Raw genomic sequence first — 18,588 nt, forward strand, 5'->3', positions numbered from 1 at the left:
ACATCAAAGATCCCCTGGCTTTATTTCAAAGAAGAACAGGGGAGTTCTCCCCAGTATCCTGAGCAATATTTGTCCCTCAACCAACATCACTAAAATAGGATAATTGTTCATTTGTCTCATTTGGTATATTAACAAAAGTGATTTAGCCACCTCCTATTGGCTGCGGTGATTCCCAACTGGTGATTATTTCTGTGTAACGCTGCAGCTAATGGGAGGCGGTGTTGGAGGGTGGGGGTCGAAGGTCAGGAGCAGCACCTGTTCCAAAATGCATTGATTTTATTTCTCTCCTCACAGGGAACTGATGGCAGAAGGAAGAGATGATCGATGGGAAACAGACTCTGGTCAGGAGACAATCATCACATTGGGTCCCAATACTGACTGATCAGCCTATCAGAGCATCTGTTTGATACAGCGGGCAGCTGGGGGGAAAACAGTTGGGATCCCAACACCTGGAACATCTGTACAAACACTGGGAAAACAGCTGTAATCCCAACACCCAGAACATCTGTACCAACACTGGGAAACAGCTGGAATCCTAACATCTGGAACATCTGTACCAACACTGGGAAACAGCTGGAATCCCAACACCCAGAACATCTGTACCAACACTGGGAAACAGCTGGGATCCTAACATCTGGAACATCTGTACCAACACTGGGAAACAGCTGGAATCCTGACACCCGGAACATCTGCATAAACACTGGGAAAATAGCTGAAAGCTCAACACCTAAAAGATCTTCACCAACACTGGGAAAACAGCTGGAATCCCGACACCTGGAACACCTGCACCAACACTGGGAAAACAGCTGCAATCCCAACACCTGGAACATTTGCACCAACACTGGGAAAGCATCTGCAATCCCAACACCTGGAACATTTGCAAGCACCGAGATCGCCCCTCTGTGAGCAGGTCCAGTCAGATCAGGGACCCCCTGAATCATCCCCAGACGGACCGAGATCGCCCCTCTCTGAGAGGGTCCAGTCGGAGCAGTGACCCCCTGAATCACCCCCAGACGGACCGAGATGGCCCCTCTCTGAGCGGGTCCAGTTGGAGCGATGCGTCTGTACGGTTTGTTGCCCCTTCAGGCCCTTTGGGTGGCCCTGTCTCTCGCCGCGCAGCACTTCCCGTCCTGGGGTCACTACGACCTGTGTAAGGCCCAGCTTCACTGGGACCAGGCCATGAGTTGGGATTACATGGCTTGCCAGCCCGAGGCCACCCTGCTCACCAGGTCACTGAAGGTCAGCTTAGATCCCTCCGACAGTACGTGTGGAGAGACCCCCGAGATGTACTGCACGCTGGTGAGTATAAGCCTTTCTGAGACAGCCTCTGTTGTGTGTCACACTGTGAATGGACGCTCACTGAACGGCCTTTATCAAAGTGAATTCCATCCAAACTCCTACATTTGCTTCATTAACAGAGGCATTGAGTGCAAAAGCAAGGGAGTCATGGTGAACCTTCATACATCATTGGTTCGGCCCCAACTGGAGTATTGTGTCCAATTCTGGGCACCACACTTTAGGAAGGATGACAAGGCCTTGGAGAGGGTGCAGAGGAGATTTACTGGAATGTTTCCAGGGATGAGGGACTTCAGTTATGTGAAGAGACTGGAGAAGCTGGGATTGTTCTCCTCAGAGCAGAGAAGGTTAAGGGGAGATTTGATGAGGTGTTTAAAATCATGAAGGGTTTTGAAAGAGTAAATAAGGAGACACTGTTTCATGTGGCAGGAGGGCCAGTAACCAGAGGACACAGATTTCAGATAATTGGCAAAAAAGCCAAGGGGGGAGATGAGGAGAATGTTTTAATGCAGCGAGTTTTTATGATCTGGAATGTGCTGCCTGAAAAGAAGGTGGAAGGAGATTCAAGAATAACATTCAAAAGGGAATTGGATAAATACTGGGAAAGGAGAAATGTACAGGGCTATGGGGAAAGAGTAGGAGAGTGGGACTAACTAGACAGCTCTGAGCCAGTGGCAGAGACAGACGATATCATGGAGGTGAAAGGAGGCGGGCTTGGTGAAGGAGGAGATATGGGGATGGAATAACAGTCTGATAAGTTGCATTTCGTGGAACTGTGAGGAGATGTAAAACTGCTGGGCTGAACAGGAAAGGTCAGGACACGAAAACCACAAAACTCGCTGCTTCCCAGTGACTCACCATAAGGGGTGGCAGTGTTTGTAAAATTAGACATGGTAATAGATGTGAGGAGGGAGTTCGAATGTTTATAAACACTCCCTGGAGCTCCTGATCCCTGTGTCTGACCCCTTCCCAATATCCCCAGTGGGGAATATGTCCCATTGTGTCTGAGCCCTGCCCAATATCCCCAGTGGGGAATATGTCCCATTGTGTCTGAGCCCTGCCCAATATCTCCAGTGTGGAATATGTCCCATTGTGTCTGAGCCCTGCCCATTATCTTCAGTGGGGAATATGTCCCATTGTGTCTGAGCCCTGCCCAATATCCCCAGTGTGGAATATGTCCCATTGTGTCTGAGCCCTGCCCAATATCTCCAGTGTGGAATATGTCCCATTGTGCCTGAGCCCTGCCCAATATCCCCAGTGAGGAATATGTCCCATTGTGTCTGAGCCCTGCCCAATATCCCCAGTGAGGAATATGTCCCATTGTGTCTGAGCCCTGCCCAATATCTCCAGTGTGGAATATATTCCATTGTGCCTGAGCCCTGCCCAATATCCCCAATGGGGAATATGTCCTTGAGATGTAAATTCAAGCCTGTTTCTAAATATTAATGATGCTCTTGTTGAGTGAATCATCTCCTCAGGATAATTGGTTCCTACATCATTGTTCGAGGGGAAACGCCTGGTTTAATAATCAGCCGTATGTTTCAGCAATAATTGAAAATGTATAATTTATTGCAGAACATGCAGTTCCTCAGAGGGAATTATTCTCCAGCTCAATTAGTAATCTGTTGTAAAAATACTACGAGTCTTGAGGTAAATCTTCCATCTGTCCCATATCCCACTGTGGGAGCTGTGTGTGAAACAGGGCCCGGACTCAGTGAGACCACAATAGATGTTACTGTCTCAGTTTCACACCTCAGGATGTCCCAAAGTGCTTCACAGACAATGAAGGACTTTTTGAAATCGCAATCATTTTTCTTTCACCGATAAAAACGCGGCTGAATTTATCGGCCGTTATCTCATAGTTTGCATTTTTTAATATGTAACAGTTTTTGACAGGTGTACTCGCTCCTTCTTTCCCGATGTGTCCCGACTCCTGAACTTGTGTTCCCTGATTGTGTGTTGACTGTGAGTGGGTGAGTGAGACGGAAAGACTCCAGGGTGAGAATGTATTCAGACTGTGGCTGTAACCTTGGTGCAAAGACACGAATTCCTGGTCACAAACTGCTGTGATCGAATGCACCGGGGCACGGTGGTGCAGGGCTTCTGTGATTGGACCAGTAATCCACAGAACTGCACTTCCAATCCCTCCATGGGCTTTGAGACTGGGCAGAGGGAGATACTGCCGGTCCTGCTGGGAGACTCAGTCCCAGGCACATCCTTCAGTTTTTTATTTGTTCCTGGGATGTGGGCGTCGCTGGCAAGGCCGGCATTTATTGCCCATCCCTAATTGCCCTTGTGAAGGTGGTGATGAGCCACCTTCTTGAACCGCTGCAATCCGTGTGGTGAAGTTACTCCCACAGTGCTGTTAGGAAGGGAGTTCAGGATTTTGACCCAGTGACAATGAAGGAACATTGAATATATTTCCCAATCAGGATGCAGTGTAACTTGGAGGGGAACGTGGAGATGGTGGTGTTCCCATGGAGGCCATGGGTTTGTGAGGTGCTGCCGAAGAGGTCTTGGTGAGTTGCTGCAGTGCATCTTGTAGATGGTAAACACTGCAGCCATGGTACACCGGTGGTGGAGGGAGAGAATGTTTAAGGTGGTGGATGGGCTGCTTTGTCCGGGATGGTGTGAAGCTTCTTGCGTATTGTTGGAGCTGCAGTCATCCAGGCAAGTGGAGAGTATTCCATCACCCGCCTGACTTGTGTCTTGTAGGTGGTGGAAAGGCTTTGGGGAGTCAGGAGGTGAGACAGTCGCCGCAGAATACTCACCTCTGACCTGCTCTTGTACCACAGTATTTATGTGGCTGGTCCAGTTAAGTTTCTGGTCAATGGTGATCCCCAGGATGCTGATAGTGGGGGATCCGACAATGGTAACGCCGTTGAATGTCATGGAGAGGTAGTTGGACTCTGGCTTGTTGGAGATGATCATTGCCTTCCAGGTGTGGACCACAAATGTTACTTGCCACTTCGGTGTTGCCAGACTGGGAAACAACGTCGGTGAGTGAGCACAGGGGCGATGGGGGAACAGGACTTGTGTGTGTTAGGACACGGGCAGCACAGGTTTGGATGAGCTGAAATTTACGGAGAGTGGAAGATGGGAGTCCGGCCAGGAGAACATTGGAATGGTCGAGCCTGGAGGGAACAAAGTATTGATGAGGGTTTCAGCAGCAGATGTGCTGAGGCAGGGGCGGAGACGGGCGATGTTACCGAGGTGGAAATAGGTGGCCTTGGTGATCGAGCGGATATGATTGTTTGTTTTAGTTCTTCTCGACCAAAAGGCACCAGTTAATGCTCATCGATCTCAGTGTTGGAAATAGAATCTCCCGCTGGTCTGTAATCCCCAATTTGATTAATCTCTGGCACCAGCTCAAAGTATTCGCCTCCAATTCCACTTCAGTGCCGATTTGTTCATTGATTTGAGTGTTTCGCGTGCTGCAAAGCAAAACTCACAGTATCTGAGCACACACCGAGGGAGAGGCACATCTGGAATACTGCGGGCAGAGTGGGCTCCTCATTGTAGGGGCGAGATGGGACATGGGGCACAGGGACACAGTGTGACCGGAGGTAAGGGGGTGAGGGGAGAAAGAGATGGGACACGGGACACAGTGACACAGTGTGACCAGGGGTGAGGGGGTGAGGGACTGTGTTATGAGGTTAGCTCGAACAGTCGAATTAAAGGGAGAATTGTCACCACTTCTGTAGAAACACAGTCTGTGCCTTGCTCGGGTAAAAGTCTGACAGCCAATTATTTCTGAATCCGATCACCAATTCTGGAAATCCCAGCGAGTGGTGACAGCTGGTGAATGTTAACGTGGAGTTTCTGGGTAATTTCTGTAAGCTGAGTTTGAACTGATTGTAAACTGGTGCCTGGAGATTGTGTCTGATCCTCTCGGGATTGTTAACATCTGTATCCGTTCCCCCGCCAACTGTTCACACAATCTCACAGCACAGCAGGAGGCCATTCGGCCCATCGTGCCTGTGCCGGCTCTTTGAGAGAGCGATCCAATTAGTCCCACTCCCTGCTCTTTCCCCATAGCCTTGCAAATTTATCCTTTTTCCCAAATTTATCAAGTATATTTTTCCCTGTTTTAAGGGAGTTTCGTTGAAGCAGGTTCAAACAGCTCTTCAAAGAGCGAACACAGGCACGATGGGCCGAATGGCCTTCTGTGCTGTGAGATTCTGTGATATTTCCCCTGTTTTAAGGGAGTTTATTTTCAGCAGATGCGAGCAGCAGATGGGATTTCAGTCTGAACGAGCCAAACATTCTCTTTGTAATATTGCAGTCCGTTCTATTGGGTCTGGGACTAAACCTTTAATACTCAGATGGGAAATCGAGGGTTTGGGAGAGGCCTACAGGAAGTGGATTAAACCTGAGACCATAGACTTTATCCCCATGAATCCTCCCCCTGCCCAATATCTCACTCACTGCCCACTGTCCCCAGTAAACCGGCTGCACATTAAACTTTCCCAGTCTCTTGATTCCTGGATCAGAGCTCCCTCACTGTGCTGCTCTCTGACAATGTTTCGCTCACTTTAGCAGCTCAGACAGGAGAATGTTTGAAGAACGATTTACTGTTGTTGTGGCACTGACTGACTGACCCCTGACCCTGTCACCAGTGGATGGATTTTTCTATCGAGCAGTTTGAATGATGAGGAGTCTCGGTTCCATCTCCTGTTATTCTCTGTTTCCCATTCTCTGTATTGGCCACACGCAAATTTCATTATAAACACAGATAGAGGCAGACAGGCAAAGTCGAGGGTTCAAGTCCCACTCCAGAGACTTGAGCACAAAACCGAGGTCGAGACTCCCAGTGCAGTACTGAGGGAGTACTGCACTGTCGGAGGAGCAGTACTGAGGGAGTGCTGCACTGTCGGAGGGGCAATACTGAGGGAATGCTCCACTGTCGGAGAGGCAATACTGAGGGAGTGCTGCACTGTCGGAGGGGCAGTACTGAGGGAGCGCTACACTGTCAGAGCATCAGTACTGAGTGAGCACTGCACTGTCGGAGGGGCAGTACTGAGGGAGTACTGCACTGTCGTAGGGGCAGTACTGAGGGAGTGCTCCACTGTCGGAGGGGCAGTACTGAGGGAGTGCTGCACTGTCATAGGGGCAGTGCTGACGGAAAGCTCCACTGTCGGAGGAGCAGTACTGAGGGAGTGCTGCACTGTCGGAGGGGCAATACTGAGGGAATGCTCCACTGTTGGAGAGGCAATACTGAGGGAGTGCTGCACTGTCGGAGGGGCAGTACTGAGGGAGCGCTACACTGTCGGAGCATCAGTACTGAGTGAGCACTGCACTGTCGGAGGGGCAGTACGGAGGGAGTGCTGCACTGTCGGAGGGGCAGTTCTGAGGGTGCGCTGCACTGTCGGAGCATCAGTACTAAGTGAGCACTGGACTGTCGGAGGGGCAGTACTGAAGGAGCACTGCACTGTTGGAGGGGCAGCACTGAGGGAGCGCTGCACTGCTCTCATCCTGAGATAGTGAATGGCGCTTTAGAATTCAGTCTTTGCTCTCTCTTTCTCGCCACTCTCTTTCTCTCTCTTACTCCCTCCTCCCCTCCCACATTACACGGGCTCATTCACCAGAAACACCCTGTAGCCGAATTTGCCCTCCGACCGAAAGGGGGCACACTCACTGAGCGAACCGATTTTCCCCGCCCCAATCCATGGAGTGGAGAGTTGAGCAAAATTCAGCTCTTTGTAGATTGTTTTTATTGCGGGCGGTGCAGTCGGTTTGCGGCGGGGTGGAAGTGCGTGGGGAGCGGGGCGGACGGCGGTATATGTCTGCGAGCTCCTGTTTTATTTCCCACCCCCAGGAACCTGCTGACTGACGGAGCTGAAATGAGCCTGGGATTAAAGTGTTTGTTTAAATCTGGTTTGACAGACAGTCGGTGGGTTCCCTGAACACCTGCTCACAGCCCTGAGTCTCCGTGAGGCTGGGGCACTGGGGACATTAGTTTGGGGAGAAGGCCCTTTATTGGGGACCTTTCATTAGAAGGAGGTCACCCATTGGGGACGGACGGTTTAAAATTGGAAGCTGGGTGTTTAATGAACGATGGCTGTGGTCTATAAGGACCGATCGACACAGGCCGGTCAATAATGTGGGATTACACCACAGCTGGTTGAAGATTTGCTGCAGATTCTCAATCTTTCCCCAGTCTGGTTTCTTTCTCTGAAACCTCCCTCTGGTCTTCTCATTGCTGAAATGTTTAGACACAAACACCAGGTGCAGAGTTCTGGGTTTCATTAACTTGAACAAACATTCATTTCTGCCGGCTCACGTTCTTTATAATTAAATTCCAAAATGTAGAATCCCATCGAGCTCCCTGGCAAGATGTTGACTTAAAACCGCCGTTCCTTTATTAAATTAATTCTTGGGATGCTGACATGGCCGGCATTTATTGCCCATCCCCAGGTGTCCTGAGAAGGTGGGGGTGGGCCGCCTTCTTGATCCGCTGGGAGCGAGTTTGATACAAACTGAGTGTCTCGCTCGGCCACTTCAGAGGGTCATTACTAGTCAACCACGTTGGTGTGGGCCTGGAGTCACATATAGGCCCGGGCAGGTTACAGAGGCAGGTTTCCTTCCCTAAAGGACATTACTGAATCAGTTGGGCTTCACGGCAATCTCCCTGAGCTGTGGGCCGTGGGGAGATGGACCCTCTCCCTGACCCACTGTGGGGCGTGGGGAGATGGAGCCTCTCCCTGACCCACTGTGGGCCGTGGGGAGATGGACTCTCTCCCTGACCCACTGTGGGCCGTGGGGAGAGGACTCTCTCCCTGACCAACTGTAGGCCGTGGGGAGATGGACTCTCTCCCTGACCCACTGTGGGCCGTGGGGAGAGGACTCTCTCCCTGACCCACTGTGGGCCATGGGGAGAGGACCCTCTCCCTGACCCACTGTGGGCCGTGGGGAGATGGACCCTCTCCCTGACCCACTGTGGGCCGTGGGGAGAGGACTCTCTCCCTGACCCACTGTGGGCCGTGGGGAGAGGACTCTCTCCCTGACCCACTGTGGGCCGTGGGGAGAGGAGTCTCTCCCTGATCCACTGTGGGCCGTGGGGAGAGGACCCTCTCCCTGACCCACTGTGGGCCATGGGGAGAGGACCCTCTCCCTGAGCTGTGGGCCGTGGGGAGATGGATCCTCTCCCTGACCCACTGTGGGCCGTGGGGAGAGGACCCTCTCCCTGACCCACTGTGGGCCGTGGGGAGATGGACCCTCTCCCTGACCCACTGTGGGCCGTGGGGAGAGGAACCTCTCCCTGACCCACTGTGGGCCGTGGGGAGATGGACTCTCTCCCTGACCCACTGTGGGCCGTGGGGAGAGGACCCTCTCCCTGACCCACTGTGGGCCGTGGGGAGAGGACTCTCTCCCTGAGTTGTGGGCCGTGGGGAGATGGAGCCTCTCCCTGACCCACTGTGGGCCGTGGGGAGATGGATCCTCTCCGTGACCCACTGCGGGCCGTGGGGAGAGGACCCTCTCCCTGACTCACTGTGGGCCGTGGGGAGATGGAGCCTCTCCCTGACCCATTGTGGGCCGTGGGGAGAGGACCCTCTCCCTGAGCTGTGGGCCGTGGGGAGATGGATCCTCTCCCTGACCCACTGTGGGCCGTGTGGAGAGGACCCTCTCCCTGACCCACTGTGGGCCGTGGGGAGATGGATAATACTAGAAATGAGAGGGTATACATATCAGGAAAGGATGAACAGGCTGGGTCACTTTTCTCTTGAAAAGAGAATGCTGAGGGATGATCTAATAGAGGTCTTTGAAATTTTGAAAGGGTTTGATAGAGTGGATACAGACAGAACCAAGAAATCCAATCAGAAGAAACGTCTGTACCCAAAGAGTGGTGAGAATGTGCAACTTGCTACCACAGGGAGTGGTTAAAACGAATAGTGTAGATGCATTAAGGGGGGCTAGACAAGCGTATGAGGGAGACGGGAATAGAGGGTTGTGGATAGATTTAGATGAGGAAAGACTGGAGGAGGCTCGAGTGGAGCATAAACACCGGCATGGACTGGTGGGGCCGAATGGCCTGTTTCTGTGCCGTGTATCTTATGTAATCCTATATGTAATCCTATAAGTAATCCTATGTAATCTTTCAGCTCAGTACTGGCCCACTAAATGCTGCTAACTGAGCAACTCTGCTCGAACATTAACTCCAACAAAGGGCCTGATTACTGGGTGATGGGAAGTGACATCAATCTGTGGGATTGTACTTTATGGAGCCACTAACTTCTGTACTCAATAATACACTAATTAATATCATTAACCAGGGGACTGAACCGTGCTGATAGCGAGTGGTTTAGTTAGTGATAACGACAGGCTCTTCGTCACACCACACAGTGTAAATGCGAGACAGCAACACTTAAACCCCCGAAATAAATGTCAAGGGATGAGTGGATTTGTAGAAAGAACAATGATTCATAAGATGCTCCGTTTATGCTCCAGTGTTGCAGGAGCAGTTTCTGTAATACATGATCCTTATATTGAAATATCTTCCCTTCCCGCGTTGATGCAGCCACACACAGCAGGAGCCTGTTGTGTCTCTCTCTCCCTGGGCTGTATGGTGATGTTTAATTCTTCTCTTCTTCCTAGGCAGTCCCCCGGAGTCGAGGATGACTTGCTTCCACATTGAAATGAGTTGTCAGGTGACTGATGAGACCAATGTGGGATCCACAGTCTCTGTCACAGGTGGGGTAGATGGTGGTTAGAGGGACGGGTGGGTGGGGTGCTTGGGTTGTCGTACGCACCTTCTGCTGTTTGTACTTGGCTTCCGCATTCTCCCGGCAAAGAGACTCGATGTGTTCGTCGCCTTCTCGGATGCTTCTCCTCCATTTTGAGCGGTCTGGATCCAAAGATCCAAGATGCGGCCACTCACAACATCATCGAGCAGACAATAGGGGTGCTCAAGCAGCGTTTCCGAAGCCTGGACCACTCTGGAGGCAGCCTTCAATACTTCCCTCAACAGGTGTCGCTATTCATTGTGGTGTGCTGCATGTTGCACAACTTGGCCATCATGAGGGCCCAGACCTTACCAGCGGGAAGTGCAGCCCCAACTCAGGAGGAGGAGAAAGAGGAACAGGAGCCTGGCGAGGCCCCGACTGGCCAGCCAGAGGAGGAGGTGCAGCAGCCACGGAGGAGACACCGTGGCACTGCTCCCGATACAAGGGCCACATGTCAGCGGCTCATCATACATCGGTTCTCCAACAACACAACACAACCCCTGACCAGCAACCAATAAACATTTAACAACAGCCCCTTGAAACACCATAACACACAATTAACCTCAATAATATCTGTACACAGGCCCCTGCCATTTGTCATTCCACAACAGTACCCATGTGCCGTATTAGGCACATACACTTACAACAATAGCAGGCCTCAAAAACTGCAACCAGATCATGACAAACATATTTACAGGATGAGGCCATCTCTCCATTGTGGCCAAAGTTTTTATTGAGACTAGCTCTGGCATTTGCTACCCCTTACCTTAACCCCCTCCCACATCTCCTGCTCCTCCTCAATGTTGCCTCAGTGCCTGCAGCAAGGCTGCTTGAGGGCTGCTGTGTGTTTAACACAGACACTACAGATGGCCTAGTAGGATACATTGGACCAGCTCTGGGCCTAGAAGGCCCGGCTGCAGACTGCACCACCTCAGCATCGGCGGCAGCAGTCTAGGTTGGCTGGTGTGTAGACCGCAGCAGGTGCAAAGGCAGAGTGGCAGTGGTGGGAGCCAGAATGCTGTCATCTTGAGCAAAGACAACAAGTTCCATTTCCCACGGCCCACTGCCACCTCCCCCAGGGCGGAGCCTCAACATCTGGAGCAATATGCGGGAGCGCGGATTACTGGCCTCCTTCGGCACCGTTACCTCCCCGTTGGACTGTGGGGAACAGAGAGGATGGCAGCAGTCAGTGTTTGCATGGCATCACTCTGTGACTGACTCAGGACAGCCTGAGTCTCAAACGCAGCGTTCTGAGAGTTGTTGCCACAATCATTGACAGTATCACATCACAAAGGCCTTGCGTGGCTTGGGTCTGTGATGCGATAGCTGCTGCCACGTCAACCATGGCACGCGCTCTCCCCTCTGCGACTCCACTGTCGCTGGTTGAGTCCATCTCCCTCTGTAAATGGGCAAGGATGGGTTCATTGAACTGCTGAGAGGCAGGGACAATGCTTGAGGCGGTCTCCCCCAACCTCAGTGCAAGTGTATCCATGCTCTGCGGGACCTTCTCCAATGCACCCATTGGCTCGCGGTGCATTTGCATGGACTCTCTGGACATAGCCTCCAAGTCCAGGTCCACGTCTGACTGTCTCTGAGCAGGACTGATAGGCCGACTCACTGTCCGGGGAGATGGCCCCCGAACTTCCCCTCGCTCTGGGCGCTGCTGTATGCCACTGGAGTCAGGAGCCTCAGGCTCTTCAAAGCCCAGGAATGTTGGCTCTTCCACCAAGGTGGTGTCCCCACACGGAGCAACTGATGGAGGGTCCCACACAGGCACCACACTTTCCTCACCTTCCTCTTCATCTTCCCCGTCAGTTGAAGTGGACGGCGTTTGCTGTCAAGGTTCAAGGATCTCACAGAAATGCCAAAGGGCATTCACATACCGTCACGGTCCACAGGGGGCGCTGCTTCTCCGGCCACTACCGCACCAACTGGTGTGCCCATGGGGATGGACACTCGCTCCTCCATGTCACTGAGGGCTTGTATGTCAGGCTCCCCTCCACCGGTGCACTGCTGCTCTCTCCTGTTGTGAGCTAGTTTCACCTGCAGTAAGAAGCACAAGAAGGTGTGAGTGAGTGTGCAGCTCATCGTGTGCCACATGTGCCTTCCATAGTTGAATAGTTGCTGCTGTGTGGATGTGCGCAAACGTGCATTTGAATCTGCGTGGCTGCTCACAGTGCATGTGTGAACGGTGGGATGAGGTGAGAAGGACCTCAGATTAGGGATGAGGCTGAAGTCTTGTGAAAGGGTAGTGTGAGGAGGGGTGAGGCTGAGTAGGGAACAAGAAGGTGAGCGAGGTTTGGATGGGCCGGGCATGGCTGGTGACCTGAGCCTGAACCTTTATGGTGCCTTCACCAACAAAGACCACGGCCTGGGACACACAGTGATGGAGCAGTCGGAGGTCAGTTGTAGCGCTGGGGCATGGTGCTGTTAATTATGTCCCGAGGACACGGCAATTCAGGAGCACGTCACATCTGCACCGTTCCATTATTCATTCATACTTTACACAGCTTTAGGATTCTGGTACTAATGTTCACTCCATTCCTTCTGCATCGAGTATTAAAAATAACCAATCCAATATGCGGCTTTAGTCACTGCCTTTAGTCGATGCTGTGACAATTGTAGATTCATTAATCTCTATGATCTCTGTATATTGCCGCGCTCTCCATCTTTATCACACACATTAGTTTTATTGATTGCTGCAACAGCCACTTGCTGGGGATGAGGGTGTAACAGGCGAGCTGTCTGATCATTTGGAAAAGGATGTCGGGCTGATTCTGTTTTGCCGATGTCAGGCAGAGTCCCAGTGTGTCCGATCCACAGGATGCACTGCAGCAACTCGCCAAGGCTTCTTAAGCAGCACCTCCCAAACCCGCCACCTCTACCACCTAGAAGGACGAGGGCAGCAGGTGCCTGGGAACACCATCACCTCCAAGTTCCCCTCGAGTCACACAGTGTCCCGACTTAAAATCACAGCATCATAGAATGATGCAGCACAGAAGGAGTCCATTCGGCCCATCATGCCTGTGCTGGCTCTTTGAAAGTGTTACCCAATTCACCCCACTCCCTGCTCTTTCACCACAGCCCTGTAAATCTTTCCCCTTCAAGTATTTCTCCAATTCCCGATTGAATCTGCTGCCATCGCCCTTTCAGGCAGCGCATTCCAGATCACAACATGTGGAGCTGCCGCTGTGTCCATCGCTGCTTCACCGCGGAAGGTCAATGACCTGAAGTGACCCCGAGGGAGCCCTGCCACCTCCAACTGCTCCCTCACAAACCAGCCTGAGGTAAAGCATCATTAGGCCCACAGGCTGGGCGAGGGTCCGACACACAGAGCCCAGGGGTATGGCCTGAGCACAAATAAGGGATTGTTTTAACAATAGACGATAAAAAGACAAGATCCCATTAATCATTCTGCCCACAAAACTCTCGCCCTTTCTCTCTCTCTCTAACCCAAACAGACAGCTGCAGTGAGACTCATTTCCCATCTCTGAAGGTCGGAGGTCGGAGATTCTTTCACTGAACATGAACTTTGGAAAATCTAAACAAAGAAAACTTCCAAAATGTCGTCATGTCAGAAATCTATCCAAATGTCAGATCCCTGGTCTCTTTACAGTCCATTTTATTTTGCTCAAAACGATTCCCAAGGATGATTGGGGAACTGAGAGGATCTAACTATGGGGAAAGGCTGAATAGGCTGGGGCTCGTTCCTGGTCCCAGGGATGGAGGACTTCAGTTACAGGGAGAGACTGGAGAAGCTGGGATTGTTTTCCTTACAGCAGAGAAGGTTAAGGGGAGATTTAATACAGGTGTTCATGGTCATGAGGGGTTTAGACAGAGTAGATAGAGAGAAACTGTTCCCATTGACGGAAGGCTCGAGAACCAGAGGACACATATTTAAGGTGATTGACAAAGAACCAAAGGCGACTTGAGGAAAATTGTTTTTGCGCAGTGAGTGGTTAGGATCTGGAATGCACTGCCTGAAAGGGTGGTGGAGGCAGAGCCCAGCGGGAGAATTGTGTCCAAATTCTGGGCACCACACTTTAGGAAGGATGATAGGGCCTTGGAGAGGGTGCAGACGAGATTTACTGGAATGGTCCCAGGGATGAGGGACTTCAGTTATGTGGAGATTCTGGAGAAGCTGGGATTTTCTCCTCAGAGCAGAGAAGGTTAAGGGGAGATTTAATACAGGTGTTCAAAATCATGAAGGGATTTTGATTGAGTAAATAAGGAGACACTGTTTCCAGTGGCAGGAGGGTTGGTAACCAGAGGGCACAGATTGAAGGTGATTGGTGAAAGTACCAGAGGGGAGATGAGGAGACCCCACTTTCTACCTTCTGACACTCTGAATAGCTGCCCTTTACCCCTACTCTCTGCTTTATGTCCTGAAGCCAGCGAGCTATCCATTCTGCTACTGGCTCCCTGACTGCATTCTCTGACCTTATTCATTAGTCTATTATGTGGTCCCTTATCGAAGTTCTTTTGGAAATCTGGATAAATTATATCTACTACATTACCCTTGTCTGCTCTCTCTGTTACCTCTTCAGAGAATGCAATGAGGTTGGTCAAGCAAGACTTTCCCTTTTGAACTCCATGCTGACTATTCATTATTATACTTTTGCTCTCTAAATGTTATTCTATATTCTCCTTTAGTAAGGATTCCATTATTTCTCCAACCACCGATATTAAGTTGACGGGTTTACAGTTCCCTGAACATGTTCTATCTCCCTTCTTAAATATAAGTATTATGTTAGCTATCTTCCAGTCCTCGGGTATGACACCTTTTTCAAACTAATTAATAAATATGTGCCCCTGCTATTTCTTCCCCAGATTCATTTAAAAAGCACAGAAGTGTTCCGTCCAGACCTGGGGTTTTATTTAACCCGTGCTGTACCTGTCCTGGGAGTGTTTGATGGGACAGTGTAGAGGGAGCTTTACTCTGTATCTAACCCATGCTGTACCTGCCCTGGGAGTGTTTGATGGGACAGTGCAGAGCTTTACTCTGTCTCTAACCCGTGTTGTACCTGCCCTGGGAGTGTTTGATGGGACAGCGTAGAGGGAGCTTTACTCTGTATCTAACCCGTGCTGTATCTGCCCTGGGAGTGTTTGATGGGACAGTGTAGAGGGAGCTTTACTCTGTATCTAACCCGTGCTGTACCTGCCCTGGGAGTGTTTGATGGGACAGTGTAGAGGGAGCTTCACTCTGTATCTAACCCGTGTTGTTCCGTCTCTGTTTCCAGGAGAACCCGTACATGTGCAACAACGAGTGTGATGCTCACACGCCCGAGCTCGCACACCCGCTTGAGCTGATGCTGGATGATGAGGGGCGGATTCCCAACACCTTTTGGCAAAGTGTCTCCTGGAGGAGTTTCCCCGAGCCCCTCCTGATCAACATCACTCTGTCCTGGGGCAAGACCATCGAGCTGACCGAGGACATAGTCATCACCTTCGAGTCAGGCCGGCCGGAGCAGATGGTCCTGGAGAAGTCTCTGGACCACGGCCGGACGTGGCAACCCTACCAGTTCTACGCGGCCGACTGCCTCACCTCCTTCGGGATGGAGCCGAGAAGTGCCCGGGATCTGAGCCCGGCCTCGGTGCTGGATATCATCTGCACGGAGGAGTACTCCAGGGGCTACGTGTGGAAGGTGGACAAGATGGTCCGCTTCGAGATCCAGGAGCGTTTTGCCCTGTTCGGGGGGCCCCGTCTCCAGGACATGGCCTCACTGTACGGCCAGCTGGACACCACCAAGGACCTGAGGGACTTCTTCACCCTGACCGACCTGCGGGTCAGGCTGCTCCGGCCGGCCACTGGGGCCACCAGTGTTGACCAGCACAACCTCTCCAAATACTTTTACGCCATCTCCAACCTGGACATTCATGGCCGGTGAGAGCTCCTCGCTCCTTCTGGCCAGAGTCGCAGATCCCACATTTCACACCCGGGGGGTGCCCTGTCAGGCCAACATCTGGGGCACTCACAGGAACAACATCTGGGGGCACTCACAGGACCAACATCGGGGGGGGGGGGCGCTCAGGGTCAACATCTGGGGGCACTCACAGGGTCAACATCTGGGGTTAACTCACAGGGACACCATCTTGGGTTAACTCACAGGGGCAAGATCTGGGGAGCACTCACAGGGCCAACATCTGGGGCACTCATAGGGTCACCATCTGGGGTAACTCACGTGGCCAACATCTGAGAGGGCACTCACAGGGTCAATATCTGGGGGAGCTCAGGGTCAACATCTGGGGGCACTCAGTTTCAACATTTCAGGGCACTCTATCAGGACCAGCATCTGGGAGCACTCACAAGGCCAACATCTGGGGGCACTATCAAGGAGAACATCTGGGGCACTCTATCAAGGCAACATCTGGGGAACTCTATCAGGGCCAACATCTGGGGGATACTCTCAGTCTATGAACTTGGTGATACTCCATCAGAGCAAATAGCTGGTGTTCTCTATCAGAGCTAACATCTGGGATACTTTATCAGGGATAACATCTGGCATGGCACTCTAGCAGTTATCATCTGGAGGGCACTATATCGGAGTTAACATCTGGCACACAATCTCAATGAACATCTGAAGGGCAGTCTATCAGGGCCAACATCTAATTACGAGGAGAGATTACACAAACTAGGGTTGTGTTCCTAGAATTTAGAAGGTGAATTGAATGAAGTTTTCAAGTTATGAAGGGAAACTGAAAGGGTAGATAGAGAGAAACTATTCCCCTGGTTCGGGATTCTAGGAGTAGGGAGAAAATCTAAAAATTAGAGCCAGACCTTTCAGGAGTCAAATTAGGAAACACTTCTACACACAAAGGGTGGTAGAAGTTTGGAACTCTCTTCCACAAACAGCAGTTGATGCAAGATCAATTGTTAATTTTAAATCTGAGATTAATAGATTTTATCAGCCAATGGTATTCAGGGATATGGGGCAAAGGCGGGTGAATGGAGTTAGGTCACAGATCAGCTATCATCCCATTGAATGGCGGAGCAGGCTCGAGGGGCTGAATGGCCTCCTCCTGTTCCGATGTGAACGCTGGGTAACTGGGGAGATTTGTCAGCGATAGATGGGGATCGCTCCCCCGGCCCACTGGGCACCGTCAGCTGCCCCTGTGTCGGGTGTTTGAGCTTCCCTGAATGGCCCTGCGACAGTGGGCACAGACCAGCACTGTGCAAGCTCTCCCTGCCGCTGGTGATGGGCCCGTTAGCGAGCTTTCACAGTCCTGCTGGCTGGCTGGCGATGAGTCAGCGAGTTCCTGCTCAGTGTTCAGCCAATCGAGTAGCACGGAGCGAGCAGAGTCTGTCCCTTTACTCTCAGCACTGCCGAGCTCCAGGCTGATCAGGATTCAGAGAGTGAGAGGATCACACAACACAGGGGGAGGCCATTCAGACCATCGGGCCTGTGCCGGTCTTTGAAAGAGATATCCAATTAGTCCCACTCCCCGCTCTTTCCCCATAGCCCTGCAAATCTTTCCCTTGAAGTATTTTATCCAATTCCCTTCTGAAAGTTACAATTGAATCTGCTCCCACCGCCCTTTCAGGCAGCGCATTCCAGATCACAACTCGCTGCATAAATAAACTCTCCTCATCTCCCCTCTGCGTCTTTTACCAATTACCTTCAACCTGTGACCTCTGTTCCCCAACCCTCCTGCCACTGGAAACAGTTGCTCCCATTTACTCGATCCAAGCCCTTCCTGATTTGAGGAATGATTGTGACTGAAGGCTTCCTTCGTGTTGGATCTATATTCAGTCTGTGTCAGTGAGTTCCCATTCTCCCATCACACAATCTCCAGGGCTTGGAGCCATTCCCTCATTATTCCACACTCAGCTTCTGGGAGGCTCGCTCCAACTTTTAGCCGAGGACAATCTTCAGATACTAATTAGAGAACAGGAGCAGTAAAATGTTTACGCTGCCGTTAATGTGACTCCAAGGAACTGCCTGGGTATCTGCTTAGTTCAGCAAACAGTGCCCAGAACTGACAATTTGCTGAATGTGCAACGTACAATCTGCGGATTATGAAGCTTCACCCTCGCAGTGAGTTAAACAGCTCCTTGGCCTCTCCTCCTCCCTATCTGTGTAACCTCCTCTCACCCTACAGCCCTCCGAGATCTCTGCTCTCCTCCAACACCAGGAACAGCCCTCCGAGATCTCTGCTCTCCTCCACCACAGGCCTCTTGCCCATCCCCCACTCCCTTCGCCCCACCATTGGTGGCCGTGCCTTCATCTGCCTGGGCCCTGAGCTCTGGAATTCCCTCCCTAAACATCTCCCTCTCTACCTCTCTCTCTCTTAAGACGCTCCTTAAAACTGACCTCTTCGACTAAGCTTTTGGTCACCTGTCCTAATATCACCTTAAGTGGCTCGGTGTCAGTTTATCTGATTTACGCTCCTGTGAAGCACCTTGGGACGAAATGCATTATATAAATGCAAGTTGTTGTTGCAGGTGTTATTGTTGTTGAAAAGCAATAACTTGTGCGAGGCGCTCTATAAATGCAAGCTCTTCCTTTGAGGGGCCTGGAAGGCCGGAGCTGATCAGAAACTCTCTCCTAACGTGTTGTTATTGCTGCCC

At 51.4% G+C, this 18,588-nt stretch overlaps 1 pseudogene; it reads left to right on the top strand.

Annotated features, from left to right (window-relative positions):
* Window positions 1-1,053: 1,053 nt before the first annotated feature.
* The window catches only part of LOC139266959 (netrin-G1-like), a 32,661-nt pseudogene continuing 15,126 nt past the window's right edge, over window positions 1,054-18,588 (top strand).

This window comes from Pristiophorus japonicus, chromosome 7 (assembly GCF_044704955.1).
Source record: "Pristiophorus japonicus isolate sPriJap1 chromosome 7, sPriJap1.hap1, whole genome shotgun sequence".
In the NCBI taxonomy this organism is placed as follows: Eukaryota; Metazoa; Chordata; class Chondrichthyes; family Pristiophoridae; genus Pristiophorus; species Pristiophorus japonicus.